Source organism: Micrasema longulum, unplaced genomic scaffold (assembly GCF_059751315.1).
Source record: "Micrasema longulum isolate JH-2025_06_02 unplaced genomic scaffold, ASM5975131v1 h1tg000243l, whole genome shotgun sequence".
In the NCBI taxonomy this organism is placed as follows: Eukaryota; Metazoa; Arthropoda; class Insecta; order Trichoptera; family Brachycentridae; genus Micrasema; species Micrasema longulum.
In genome coordinates, this window is record NW_028277448.1 from 336,926 (window position 1) to 352,931 (window position 16,006).

The 16,006-nt window shown below is 31.8% G+C and overlaps 1 protein-coding gene across 2 annotated transcripts in view; it reads right to left on the bottom strand.

Annotated features, from left to right (window-relative positions):
* Sdc (Syndecan) overlaps positions 1–16,006 on the bottom strand; it is a 401,883-nt gene that overhangs the window by 242,284 nt on the left and 143,593 nt on the right. The gene's annotated exons all lie outside the window — the stretch shown is intronic.

The window sequence follows — 16,006 nt, forward strand, 5'->3', positions numbered from 1 at the left end:
TCTCGATGCTTAGGGTACAGCTGCTACAAAGATGGTGAATTCTTTCGTCCTGATGAGGCAACTCTTCCTGGGAAGGCGGTGAAAGCCAGATCCGCAACACAGCAAAGAGGATCCAAAGAACAAATGCCCAAAAGGAGATCCACTCAGCGATGAAGAAGTCCTTTTCTTTTTTTTTTGAAGAAATATTTTTTCAATAAGTCTCTTCTATCGTATCTTGTAGTTTCTTGTGGTGGTAGTTTTCTTTTCTTATCCCTTTCTTCTGACACCAGTTTTTATGTTAGAACTTTTGACTGAAGGTAATCAGTCGTGAGCGTTACACTGATAAGTTGTAGAAAACTTAGAAGGAGGCTATGTCAGGGGTAGTCTTCTTCCTCAGGATGGTCCACCAATGAGATAACACTTGTGCAGAACTTAATAATTTATTTTATCAAGAAGGGAACAAGTACAATTATTTATGCAGGCGTATAACTATCGAATAATAATGACAGAGTTGGGATGTGCAATCCCCTTTTTATATGGTTCAATTACCACAAATATCCTGTTTATTCACCTATTGCGTCGTATTCCAGAACTTACTAATAGGAATTTTTATTGCATCAACAGGATAAATAATCAGTTAGTAATGACGGGATTTCAGGAATGAATAATGCGTATTTTCCATATATAAACAGGATATCAATAAAATTAGCTTCAATTTAATTATCAAAAGGAAGACGCTTAACCACAAAATGACAACATGGAAAAATCCCAATTATGAGTATTGGTAATTCATCATGGGTTATAACAGAACAACGGTGAATGGATCCACCCTGCAGTGGCTTGGAGAATTTCGTTATAAGAGCTTTTCAGGCGTTCTCATAGGCTCCAGGCTCTTTGGGGAAGTTATAAAATTGCTTATTTATTTAACTTTTTGTACATAATGTTATTTGTACATTGGCGGGCTTATTGCCAAATGGAAATTTCTTCCAACCAACCAATAAAATAATAGTTTTATTTTTGTAATTCAAGCTACAGAAAATAAAGATTAAAAAGCTAAAATATATAAAAATAGAAATAAACGTATTTGTTTATAAATTACCTTATAGATAATAAATTACCCTAGCTTATCTTTATAGAATACTAACATAATTATAATTCTTAAATAATTCAATTAGAATTTAAATGTCAACACAATTAGGTAACACAAGTTTGATTTAAGGGTGCTTATTCAAATTAAACATAAAATATTTAATCAACCTCACTTATTGACTGACGATTTTTTTCTTAAATTTGTACACATTTATAAACAATGTAATCGTAGAAATACTTTTATTTGTAAAAAAAGGAAATTGATTAGGTATTATATTAAGACAGACATTTGGTCATGTTACTCTGGTATTAATTAAAAAATATATATAAAATAATTTTATCTAATTTAGAAAAACCGATAAATTGGGGTTCACTAAAATGAAATTTCGATATATTTATTACCCTATATTCTTTATTAATTGAAATGTGACACATACTACTATAAGCAACAAAACTTATGCATAAGGTAAAGAAAAATGTAATGCGGTATAGACCAAAATGTTACCATATGATTTATAATAATTTATATTTAATATGTAATTTTAAATTTATTATTATTTATTAGTATTATTATTTATTTATAAATTTATTGCAAAAAAAAATATACATACTTAATAACAGGGAATCTATATAAAACCAATTGACGGAGATTGCAACTTGGTGTTAATAATCCCCTAAACATTTTTTTTTCATAGCAACTTTAAAATTTTATCATTGTTAATTTCATTTTATTCCTGGGTAATTAATTCATAATGTTTGAGTATGTCCAAATGCTTGCAGACTGGCTGGATTTCCTCCCTAGGGACCTATTCATATTTCAATTTATTTCAACAGAGAGGGAAAACCTTTTGAGAAGGTAATATGGAAGTCTAGGCATTTACAGGGCTTATGACCTGTCATTGGCTGGTTTAATTGCCAATGACAGGTCATAAGCCCTGTAAATGCCTAGACTTCTATATTCCCTTCTCAAAATGTTTTCCCTCTGTTGAAATAAATTAAAAAATTAATTAATTATTTTTTATTATTCACCGTGGAAAATGAATACATGCATTTTTTTTCAATTAAGTTACATTAAAAAAATATTTTGTAAGTAAAAAATTTTGTTATTTACTTAAAATAAATAAACTAGTATACCACATAACATTTACGTTTGGCTATTCATTTTTATTTATAGGAAGGCAGACCGAAGTTAAATAAGGCTAAAGTAATACGCGTTATTTGTTTTTTAAACGAGTGGCTTGTTATACAAAAAAAACAGAGTTTACTTGAATTTCATTTTGACGTTTCTTTCATTTCGCGAGCCATGTAGAAATACTTCAAACGGAAGTCTTGTAATATTTACATTTTCAGCATACTTTCTTATTTCTCTCTTCTAAAACAACCTCCCCCTAGACGTACCCATTCCGGAGGAAGTAATCCAGAGATATTTAAGGTAATAAATTGTTTATCTTTAATAATTAGTTTGTATATTAAGTGCAGTTCGAGGAAAAAAAGGTCATCATATTACGAAGTAGAAAATGTGGACCGAGATTAACGTTTTGTTTATTTGTGTTTTTTCATCTGAGAAAATTAAAGACTAACACAAATACGTTTTTTCAAACAAAATTAAAAAAACCAAACATCCAAGTTTTGAGAGCAAGTGCTTGATGAAAATATTACGTATAGGATGGTTTAATTTCATAACTAACATTAAAGTCCGAGAACTGACGCGGCAGCCTCCTATTACGAAGGTTTCGAGAGAGCGGCGGTGGACCTTAATTGGAAACTTGCTGCAGATGTCTTATGAGAGTCTTAACCCAAAATGCCTATTCTTCACACCTACGGGTTCCCGCCGTCCTCGACCGTCCGTCGATGACGATCGTTCGGCTTTAATCAGGGGAACTAAAGGACGCGAAATTGAAGTGGGAGGAGGCGAGATTGCTGGCTGCGATAGGGTCACCTGAAGGCGTCTGGTGATGTCCACATGCTCCGCTTAGAAGCGGACGTGAAAACACTATGAAAAGAAAACTAACAATAATACCAAATGGTTTTTATTACGAGTGCTTTAAAAATATATTTCCTACTACTTAATTTCTCCATTTGTTTTTCATATTAATTGTTTTAAGGAACAATCGAGAATCAATTCTGTTAATAAGACTAAAGAATCGGGCGCATAATATATTTTATTGCGTGGTGGAAAAACAAGTATGAAAACTAACATTTTGTTATAATTTGTACGAATGAAAAACTATTTAAGTCCGACTGAACAGTAAGAACGCAATTCATCAGAAGTTTATTTTTCTAATAAAAATATTATAACCTTTGTTTCACACTTTAAACAATTATATAAAAAATAGACGCATACGCCAATCCATAAGAATACAAACGTCACAAACATACACATAATATTTTACTAACACGATATTTCTCTTTTATGAAACAATGGACAGAGAAATAATGTTTTAAAATTGAAGAGAATATGAATAAAAGGAACAGCAATACAAAGGTTTAACGAGTATCTGAGTGACAGATTCCAAATAACAAAAGTGAATAACGAAGTTTCTAAGCCACTAAAAATAGCTCTCGGAGTACCACAAGGATCTGTTCTAGGACCATTTCTATTTATTACATACATTAATGATATTGTAGAAATAAAAATATTAGAAAATAAGACTCTTTGCAGACGATGACTTTAAATATATCATCATTGACAAATTGAATCATGATCTTAATAATGTATCTCTATAGCTAAAAATTAATTAATTAAAATTAAATATAAACAAAAAGGAAACAAAATAAAAACAAAACACAGTAAACAAAACAATAGAATTAACGCCGGCAATTGTAGTAGATAATAAATTTTTTTAATATTTAAATATTTGGGTGTAAGGATTATGGATGTAAAATTATAGGATAATACCGTAATTTATGGTATTTTACGGGAATTTTCGGTAAGAAACGAATATGACGGACTAATTTTTATTTTTCAATGATATCACAAATACATTATTAACAGGAGGTCAAGAAATATGTGTTAAGCAATTTATAAATGAAATAAATGTATATTGTTATGATAAGAGCATACATAAGCATGTATGTTTATGTGTGCCCTATTTCCAGATTCAAAATATATAAAAAAAACTTTTTGAGTATAGGTACGTATCACTATTTAATCTTGTTTGGTAATATGACAATTTGACATATTTATAAGTAAAAACAATAATTGACCGCAGAAATTAAAAATAAAATGTTACTAAACCACTAAAAATCGATTATTTTTTTAAATTAGTAATAATTTCATGCTTTTAGCTTGATCCGCTTGTCCCGTGACTGACTGGAATAATAAAACAAGATTGCACAGGACCCGAGAAGAAAAACCTGACCATTCCTTCGGAGTAAAGTTTGAGCAGAACGGAATGATCATACTCCCTTTGCTGAGGGAGTTTATGAATGTTAACCTGACGAATAGTCGGAGGTGTCACCCTCGGGAAGCGAGACTCATTTCTCAAGTCGGGAGGACCGCTGTATAATGAAACCCCGTGCTCTGAATATTAACCCTAACTTATTAGGAGATATTTACAGAGGGAGTGAAACAACTAACACGAATCGAGGACACTAGAATTGCCACACGAAAACATACACCTACTCGCTCAGAATTCGTAGGATAGGAAAACATTTTGTTATATGTATTGACAAAAAATATTGTAGTATTTGTAAACTTCTTTTTATTATTTAATAAGTAATAATATAATCAAAAACAACAACGTGACGACAACCTATATTTTAATTGACATCTATTACAACAAAGATGGAGAACATTTTTATAACTTAACACACTGTGTAACATCCACAATGAGTGGGATTCAGCCGGGTGTATTATTTCACATACTAGGCATTACATCGCCCAAAAACGCTATTCTGCTTTTAGTAGCAGTTGGTTTCATTTCTGTTGAAATAAATGTCAATTTTGATAACTCTTTAGGGGTGCAATCCAGTCTTTGATCTACAAACATTCTCATACTTAAACGTAGACTTCAGTTTATTTACTTTTGACATTAAAAAAACAATGTTCCCAGATCACATAATTAAATTTGTCAATTTTGTTTCTGTTAGATGCATATTTTTAATGGGTTCATTTAACAAATATAAAATTACTTTTTAATCCAAGAAAATCACAAAAATTACATTGTGATTTTATACGATTTGGCACCTATAATTCATTAAATACTGTTACGTATTTAAATTCATCCTCAATCTGCAAGCGATTTTAATCAACATAATGAACAAAAATGCGCAACTTACACCGATTGAAAAGGTGAAATTATAAACACATCTAGCGGCCATTTTCAGCACTAATCTCGTATGAAGCATTAACACCAGTAAAAAAATTGTCTTCTTTCCTTTTCAATCTCTCAACCAAAGCGTGAACATCTAAAGTAAATAATCTAGTCTGCTAAGTTTGGTGGTCGTCATTAAGACGTAAGTACTTATTTGAACAGAATTTCCATACGATCTAAACGTAAAATCCATGATGGAGTTTAATTTCCCCGAACAATCCACGGGAATCTAGCCACATAATTTTATCTTCGAATCCCACCGTCCATAGTTCGTACATATAATATGAATTATTAAAGTCGTCATTACTTAAGTGGTACACAATGCACCATATTTGCATCCTGCGCACGTATTTCAATGGATTAACTACGATTTTGTGTAAAGCAAAAGTCTTTGAAAAATTACTATTCGAAATCTATAATTCTCTACTCACATAGAGATAATATTTAAAAAATCAAAAGCTATAAAAGACTATTAGAATAATAAATCGGGTTGTGGTCCTGTGGCTAGCAGATGGTCCTTGGTCAACAGATGGAAGAGTTGAGGAAATGTGGATGTTCAAACATGGGCAGAATGGTGAATGTTACACAGTGTGTAAAGTGGCCACTTAAACCAGCCAATGACAGGTCATAAGCCCTGTAAATGCCTAGACTTCCATATTCCCTTCTCAAATTTTTTTCCCTCTCTGTTGAAATGAATTTAAATATGAACAACTCCCTAGGGAGGAAATCCAGCCAGTCTGCAAGCATTTGGACATAATCAAACATTGTTGACAAAGTATTTAATTGAAACTATCTAATATATTATCTAAATATGTTACTTTTTTGTATTATATGTTAAGGTTTCCTTGTAGATTACATAAAAAACGTAGTAATAATTGTAGTACCTGAGATATTAGCTAATTAAGTGCAACTTGCAAAGTCAGTTACATCACAGGAACGGCCGGGTTAAATATTATTAATAAATAGTTCTTCATCTTTTGAAAAGTTTGTCTGAGTCTTTTGTTTAGTTTTGTCTGGTAGTTTATTGTATAATTTCAGTCCCTGGTTCATTAGTCTTGATTGTCCTTGTCTTGTTTTAGATAGTTAAATAACATTTTTATCGATTGTTGCGCGGTATTGTCGATAACCCTGAGATTATGGTGAGCATTGGTTTGTTTGTTCCATGTATTCGAAGGGGTTTTTCGGACTAGATTCTCCTACTATTTTGACAAAGAGTCTCTTTATGTACTTTTTGTCTTTTTATAATATGAACATCTTAAATTTTAGTTTGTAGTGTATGTATTTTTAAAAATAAATTAATTGAATTAAAAATAATTCGCGACGAGATTTATTTTTTACAGAGTTTACTTTATTATTATTATATTTCCACCAAACTCGGGTTTTTACCTAAAGAGCTGAACACTCGTACCAATATTTAAAAAATATTTGTATTGAAATAAAAATATAAATGTTTTTCATTCGGTGAAGTTGGCGCGATTAAATTACTATATCTAAACATTACTTGAGTACATCATCATTATATGCGCGACAGCCCTGGGTGGGCCTTAGTTAAGTACAACTACTCATTGATTAATTTATTTCCGTGTCCGGAGGGATAAAGAATACAGTGCTGTGTGAAATAGAACCAGAAACCTGGACGAGTGCTTTAGACTCTATGGCTACACTAGGATAAAAAATCTGAAAACGGAATTGCATGGAAATAAATAGATACGCCTCATAATGTTGTTGGCGCATTCCTCTACAACGTTTGAAATCATGGTTTTGATTCCTGGCAAGATCGACATATTGATTTAAAGGGTGGTTGGTGAGACTGACCACCTTAACTGATTTCACGTTACAGATGATCGAGATACGCTACATTAATTTAGTGAACCAATTAGGATATGGTAGCATGAAAATGATTAATTCATTGGAATGAATTTCTGCATTCGGACTTTTATTCGAATTAGAAGAATAATAAAATGCATTCGATTATTTTCATTTGAATGGTCATCTCTAGTGGATAGTATACTGTATACTAGAGAGCGAAGCGCCCACATGATATTTATATTAGAAAGGGCCGGAAGCGACCCACGCGTTCACACGTGTATTTATAGCGCCGCGTTATCTGGAATGGCGCTTCGTCAAATTATCTTATTTTAAAGATTAAATCTTTCTAGTTACTAATATGACCTTATTTGAATTTGATTACAATAGATTGAGGAAGAAATTAAATTCAAAGTCTGCGAAAATTAGTCTAAAGTCTAAACTCTCCCGCCGTGTAAAATGTTGCTGTAGGAAAGCAGCGTCAAAACGATTATTGGAAAACTCATCAATCAAATTAAAACTGATTTCTAAAGGAAAAACTTTTTTTTGCAACTTAAAAAAGAAAAGTTTAAATTATTATATCTCCGATAAAAAAATCTATTGATAACAATGTAGATTTATTTGATCCGAGAACTGAATAATATTAAGATTTCAATCCAGTTTTTCAATTCAAGCCAGTTTGATATAAAATCGTGAGAATTGGTTAAACACTGGTTGTTGAAGCATTCTTTTCCCATATTTAAACGGCCTATTAAGTGAATAAAATTTTAACAAAAGAAAACCATCTTAATCACTCATACTATGTTATTCAGTTAGGAAATAAAACAAATTTGGCATAATCACAATATTTTGAGTTTGTCAAAATTTTCGTAGTCAAGACTGCATTTCACCCCGAAAGAATGTTTTTTTTCTTTTCCTTCTCTAAAATGTTCTCCATCTCTGTTGTAATTTGTTTATTAAATATAGTAATTTTTTTTTCACCAAGTACGTACTCAATCTGTTCATTTGTGACATTAACACTATGTGCGATATCTGATATTAGCGATTTTGAATAAATCTGTATTCATTAAATGTTGCCAGTGGTGAAAATAAAAAAAAGTGTTTGATTTAGTTATCTTTTCGTATCGCTGCACATTTTAAATAAAAAAAACTATATTTTATTAATTTCTTAGTAATTAAAATACTTTATGTTTGTCAGTATCTCTTGTAGAATCGATAGCTACTGGCCAAGATTCTAGCTTCGTAGATTGGCGAACCGCGCTCGAATCCGCACATCTCCAGATTTTTATCACGTATATATTTTTCTTTTGTGTATCCTTTTTTTCTCAAAACTAGGCATTCGAGGTACCTTCCTTAATTGGTTATCAAGTTATTTGACTGGACGCAAACGTGTTGTTAAATTCAATGGATATTTGTCAAATGAATTTTCAGCTTCCTCGGGAGTTCCTCACGGTTTTCACCTTGGACCCCTTCTTTTCAATATATTTATAAATGATATTGTGCTGATATTTAAAAACATTGAATACCCTTTTTTGATCATGATTTGAAAATGTTCACGAAAGTAAAAAAAAATAATGATGTTAAAAGATTACAGCCAAATATCGATAGATGAGGTGAATGGTGTGTATTCAATCGATTTTATCTAAATGTAAAAAAGTGCTATCACATGTATTTCAATCGCATACGGTGCCAAATAGTATCAACCTATTATATAAATAGTATTGTTTTAACACCGGGTTAATCAATCAAAGATCTTGGCATCATATTTGATAGAAAACTATCTTTTTCACAACACTGTGAAACGATTTTGAACAAAGCAATGCGAATTCTTGGGTTTTTCATTAGAAATACGGAAACTTTTAAAAGCGTTAATTCAATTCAATTATTATAATCCTCACTGGTGAGGTCTCAGAAAATGCATCTCAAATCTAGTCGCCTATTTATAATGTAATTATTGATAATTTGGGAGAGTCCAGAGAAAGTTCCTACGATATATAAACTATATGATGGGTGCTCCTCTTTCTGAGATATATAATTTGTTACTAGAAAATTTGCATATATCTTTCCTTTCAACTAGACGCATAGTAGCTGATGTTGTCAAACTATATAATATTGTGAATAATGTTATAGATTGTCCCATGCTTGGTAAATTAGGAAATTACATACAATTATTCAGTAACATTTAATAGAAGCATTTTATTTTATAATTCTCGTTATAAATATCATGATGTTCGTATTTTAATCAAGTAGGATTTGTGGCTGTGCCTAATTCCAAATTTTGATCGAGCCCAGCGCATGGGCGATCCTATGAGAGGCAAGAAGTGTAAATCGGGTACCAAAACAGGCATCCTATTTAATAATACATCAGGGCTGGTATTCCGAACGCGTTAATAGCGCGCTATAATGCGTATTTAGTACGTAAAAACGCGCTATACCGCGCTATAATTTCGTTTGGAATACCAGCCCTGAAATCATATTACATAAATAAACAAGAAGTTATAAACACCGTTTCTGTATATGCGGGACGAATTCCCTTTCACGATCAAAGAAAATATTTGGATCTATCGGTGCGGACGCGAACGTGCAAATGAGAACTTAATATTTCATTAGAGTTAATCAAATATGAAGACAGAATGCTTTATTAGTCGGGCGATTTGTGAGTAACTCGGCACGCTCGGCACCTTTGTCGGTGGAGAAGTTCCCGCGAGTTAGCGTTACTAACTTTTGGCTACGAACTACGATACAGCTCATCTTAAAAGGCACAAGTACCAAATAGTTTTGTAATTAATTTACCAGCACACGAGATATTGGGACGGAAGTTTCGAATAGCAACTCCCACAAGTACAAAAAAACTTCAAGACTGACAGCTGTTTCGCCGTATAAAATTATTTATGTATTTATACAGGGTGTTCTTTAAACCCTGTCACATCCGAAACCACGATCATCAGTATGGGCAAGAAGACATAAGCATATTAAAAAAATATTTAGACCGAAGAATTTTTTTTAAATAAAATATAAAAAAAAACAAATGGTTGCTTACTTCTGCAGGGGAAAAGCGAAGGGGGCGCGGACGTGCGGTTAACAGTGTATCAAGCTCCCCCTCCTGCCATCCCGTTTCTTCACTGCAGGAGTAAGCAACCATTTGTTTTATATTTATCTTTTTAAGATTTTGTCTTTCTAAAAATTTGTTTTAATGTGCCAATATGTCCAATTACTCATACTGATCATCGTGGTTTCGGATGTGACAGGGTTTAAAGAACACCCTGTATATATTTTGCTATTCGCATTTCACAAAAACACAATTTTCTTTACAAACATTGTTGAAATACTATTTAGATTGATCTATAAAAAAAATTCTGATGGTTTAGTATCACTATTTTTTCCACTTATATTTGGACATAGGTACACAACATACCTTTAATTCACTAAATTATTATTAAATGCACCTCGACATGATCTTGATTCCCGATGATTCTGCGTTATATTTATAATAATAATTATTTCTGAAAACGCAAGGTCTCGTTAAAAACAAATGTATTAAAACATTTGACTGCTTCATTTGGAAACAAATGTTATTGCAATGATTGAAAGGCGGCTCGGTGCGGCGGTATTTATGTCGCCGCCAAATAGTTAAATAAGCTACTCAATTGGGCAGCTAGGCTGTTAATAAAATGCCGCCATTGAATCGAACGGCTGGGCCGTTTGTTGAATGAGTTAAGATAGCACAACGTTTAACGTGTTGGCTGGTTATAAGCTAAGCCTTTGGAAACGGCCGAACCAAAAGCCGCCGGGTAAGATCAACATCTTTTTCTGGAGGTGATTAATACAGTTTTTTATATGAAAGCGGTCTGGCTGTTTTTAGCAGAACATAGAAACGAGCTTACAAAATTGTGGACTGGCTGCTTTCTGCATAACTACGTTCAATTATACTCTTACGTACAAAAACACGAGAGCGAGATTGTATTATACAGGTCAAAACAGAATAATTACATTACATGATTATACCAGATTGCGATTCACATTTTTATTAGTTTTTATCAAATGATTTCTAATAATAATAAATAGTTTAACGAGTTGACCATATCATGACCCCGATAACCTACTTGACCTGTCAGCGAAACGACAGTGTCATCGAGTGATTTAGTCTAAACAGGCGGCCAATAACATTTAGAGGGTACAATTTCTTAGGCCTCAGTAAATAAATTATTACGCTGAAGGTGGTGTAATTTTTTTTTTTTTTTTTAAAAAGAAATATTTGCGTTCTTATGATTTACCCAAATATTTAATTTTGAGGGCCATTTTCAACGAGTTGTAAATAACTCACTATTAGAAAATGGAATTAAGTTGGGGTAAAGTGGGATTCGAACCACAGACCTTTGGTCCGTGAGTCCGAGACACTAGCCACAGGACCACAACCCAATATTTTTTATTGATCTTTTATGCGCTAAAATATTGACAGGCGAGGAAGTCTGAAATACAAGGGCATACGAATATTACATTTACGTACGAGGAATTTACAAAATACTCAAAATACCCCATGGTTTCGCACAATTATGATTTTCCAAACAAAAAGCCTCATTGTTGTGTACGATTAAAAGCAAAAATATTGTTTTGTTTATTTATATATTTTATTTATTTTTTAATCATATAACACAAAGTATTATACACGTACGTTGAATTTACATTCCCAGGAGTTACAACAACTCAATTCGGGACATAAATATTATTACAAACAAACAAACCATCACGCCGTTTCCCCGTAAGGGTAGGCAGAGAGGATAGAACGCCACAACACTCTATATTTGCATACAGATCTCACTTCCTCTACATTCATACACCTTCTCATGCACGCGCGCCGATTGTTCCGACTTTTGACATGTCCATCTTTAAGTATTTGTTGGATTTGGTCATGCCATGTCTTTCTCGGTCTTCCTATATTTCTACATCCATCAACATTCGCATTGTAAATATTCTTAGCCGTTCTTTCGCTGTCCATTTGTTCTACATGTCCAAACCAGCGCAGAACTCCATTCTTGATTTTGTCGATAATGCTATTTATTGAAAAAAATATATTTATAAATCGAATTTGAACACATTATTTTAAGAACATTAATATAAAAAAACTCTTGATTAAGAAGCCAATATCTATTGTTTTTCTTATAACATATATTATTAAATCTAAGATCAGTATAAATTAAGTCAAAAATGTAAGGTATAATATAATTTAATGTTCTACCGCCATATTTATAACTAATTTAAGGGATTACTAAACCATCATTATATGTAAAGCGAGTGTTATGATTACGAGTATTATACATTTTAAAAACATTAGAATTATACTGCTTTAAAATGATCGTATTAGTTTTAAGTTAGTAAGTGAAAATTCTCGATGGAAGTTCATTGTAATATATTATATAAATAAAAGACAAGTTATACTTTAATCCACAAATTTGTAAAATCCAGTGACCGGTTTCATCGCTTTCGCGACATCTTCGAGACTGGTATCTTTATTAAGGAGTTCAATGTATTTATACAAAACGGAGGTAAGGATAGATAATTCAAAATTATGTGAAAGTAAATTAAATAAAGTTATTTTTATCTTAAGGAGCATTATCAAAAAAAAAATTGGGTTAACTAATGAGTTGATATAATGCTATTTTAATGAGTTTAAGTATTCTATTTTATTGTTTTTTTTAACAATAACTCTCTTTAATAAAGATGCCAGTCTCGAAGATATCGCGATGAAAAAGGTCACTGGATATTCCCAATTTGTGGTGTAAATTATCAATCGTCTTTTATTTATATATTAGATTGTAATATTTATTGTTATTATTAGTTAATATTATTTACGATGCATTCTTATTTAGGTCGTACTGAATTGCTCTTTTGCAATTCATTAAAAATTAGGTTTTATGAAACATATCCATCACCTACGAGAAACTGTTAAAAAATATGCATATTTATTTATATTCTTTCATCACGAATTATTTATGTTACATATGGTAACCTACATACTCCTCGCCGTTGACACGTTAAAAAATCATTTTCACGTCAAATATTCTTGGCAAAATGTTTCTGAAATGTAATAAATAGTCATGGAAAATACGTTAGCATACTAGGCTGTATAAATATGTATTTCGGGATACTTAGGAAACATAATGCATAAACACGAAACAACGAGAATCTTAATTCACTGCCATTCCGCGCTACTTAAGTCTTGTCAAGTAGTGTCGTGACATATTTGATTAAACTGAGTTCTTAGATTAGGTGACGGGGAAACGAGTGTGAGGGCGTGCGTGGAAAAGGGAGGGAAAGTCGTCGCCAGATATGAATGCCTACGTTGGCAATACTTTTACACTGCGGTCACTATGTGAGCGTAGGCATTCTTATCTGGCCACGACCGATACTATTATACTCCGTAATAAATGTACCGAGTGTCGTCAATTATTTATATTGTGAAATGCTATTGATATGTTAAGTTGACTAATTTTATAGTGTTGGTTTAGTTATAACAAACAAATGAAAAAATTCAAGGATTTTTAATAGTCGTTTATAACGGTAATTAAAAAAAAACGATTTTATTCTAAAACTTCTCATTAAAATTAAAATTCGATTTAAACTAAGATCCGGCGAACAAAATAATCGTTTATCCTTAAGACATTAAACAAAACTATCGCGATTTGCCATTTGCGATACTTTATTTATTTATACTTTTACATTGTTTGTATTATTTTTTTTATAAAACATGCCTTAAATGATATTTTTAACAAAGTTAACATAATAATAATAATAAAAAAACTTAATTAATCTAATTCACTTAATTATCATTAACTAAAATAATCATTTATCTTTATCGATAAAAAAAATATTTCTAAAGTTTTTATTTAAAAAGGGTAGTTTTGCGGGCGGATCAGAGGTTCGTGGTTTACATTCCACTTCCTGCTCTACCACAACTTGAATACCATTTTCTCTTGGAGCTATTTACAATAAATTGAAAATGGCCTCAAAATTAAAATGTTTTCAAATTTTAAATGAATGCAAATATTTATTTTTGCAACGTTTTGCAAAATAAGCGAGTGTTTTTAGCAGTTTCTATTGCTAATTTAAATTTATTGTGAGTTAAAATGCTAATTATACCATCACTACGCTGACTGCGCCTTTGTGTACGTGGTGTAAATCATATTTCACATCTGAAATACTTACCTACTTACTCTAACACGTACGCGCCATCTCAGCCTCAACCCTCGTGTCATACACAAACATATCAAAATGATGTTCTTAGATCAATAGCACGAACACGAGATATGGAATTTAAGTGAAACATTTTGCCGTTCACAATAATTTATAAATGTTTGGAAAAAAAACACAAAAAATCAAAACGCTCTGTGTAGGACATTTTATACATAAGTTGGAAAAAACCACTTATTACATAATAAAAACGGGTAATAAATTATCATGATTTATTACCTCTCTATGTATTAGAATTAAGACACTATTAACATTATTAAAGAGGATTTATATTAAAATCTTAATTACACATCGATAAAGGATCACCGGACGGTAATGAAGTCATTAATAATGCATGTTGGTGTAGTGAGTGTACCGACGAAGAGGCGGGTACGTCTCGAAACCGGTAGACACAAAAAATCAGTAAGTAACACTTTTTACTAGAATTATTTTAAGTAAATAAAATGTTTCCCTCGACACGGGACACCCCCCCAGTGAGGGAACATTATTCTCTATAAAAAAATAATACAAACAATGTAAAAGTATAAATAAATAAATAAGTGGTAAAAAACAAAATTTTTAAGTTTTATTATTTAAATTACTATTACACTTTACTTCATATATGAGCACACTGATTATTAAACGTCAAATAAACATGTGAAACCAAACATGATGATTTTCGTTTTATTAGGTTGAATTAACCAAACCGTAATGGTTTTTTTTCCGTTTTTTTAACAGTTTTATACATTATTTGACGTTTAATTATCAGTGAAGTCATATATGAAGCAAAATGTAGCCGCATGCAAAAAATAAAATCCCCAAATTAACAACTCTCTAGGGGGAAGAGAAGATTTAGAATACCACCCCTGGTGTAGGAAAAAAATATAGAACGTTTTAAAGCCCTTAGATATACACAAACTCATCTTTCTCGAAATTCAAGAATCATCTAGAAATTAATCATTTAAAAGCTAATTAATTATTGACGGGAGATAAATCGCTGATTAGTGGAATAGTTAGATATTAAAACATTACTCCGTATATAAAAGCATGTGCAGATGTAACGTACAAACTTTTCTACCATGTACTTTCTTTCGATTCTTTCAGTAAAACTTCCAGCGCAAGTTTAAATAATATGAAAACGGGAAGCAACTAAGTTGAACTCGCAATTAAAAGTTCCCAACAAAGTAAGATAGCCTGATTCCAATCAATATCTACTTATCTAGACTTACCACTTTGAATATCATTAAACTTATAACATTTCTTACGTTCATGGAGCTCAATATTAAAATATACTACGCAATTAACATACCTGTATACCTGTTAGAAAAATGACTAAATTAAACTTAAGCCGTACAAACAAAAAAAAGTTAAAACTACACGCCTACACGAAAAAATACAGCAAAACTCCGGATAAATGAGTGCCAGACGTTATCACATAAAACATACTTAAACATGTCGAGCAAAGTCAATTAATCGATCCTTTAAAGGGCGTCGCGGATGTTCCTCGGGCAGGACATCAGTCACCTTCCAACTCTACGCTTTCCTTCAATTTTTCCCATCACAATTAGCCGTAGAAGGGCATGTAAGCA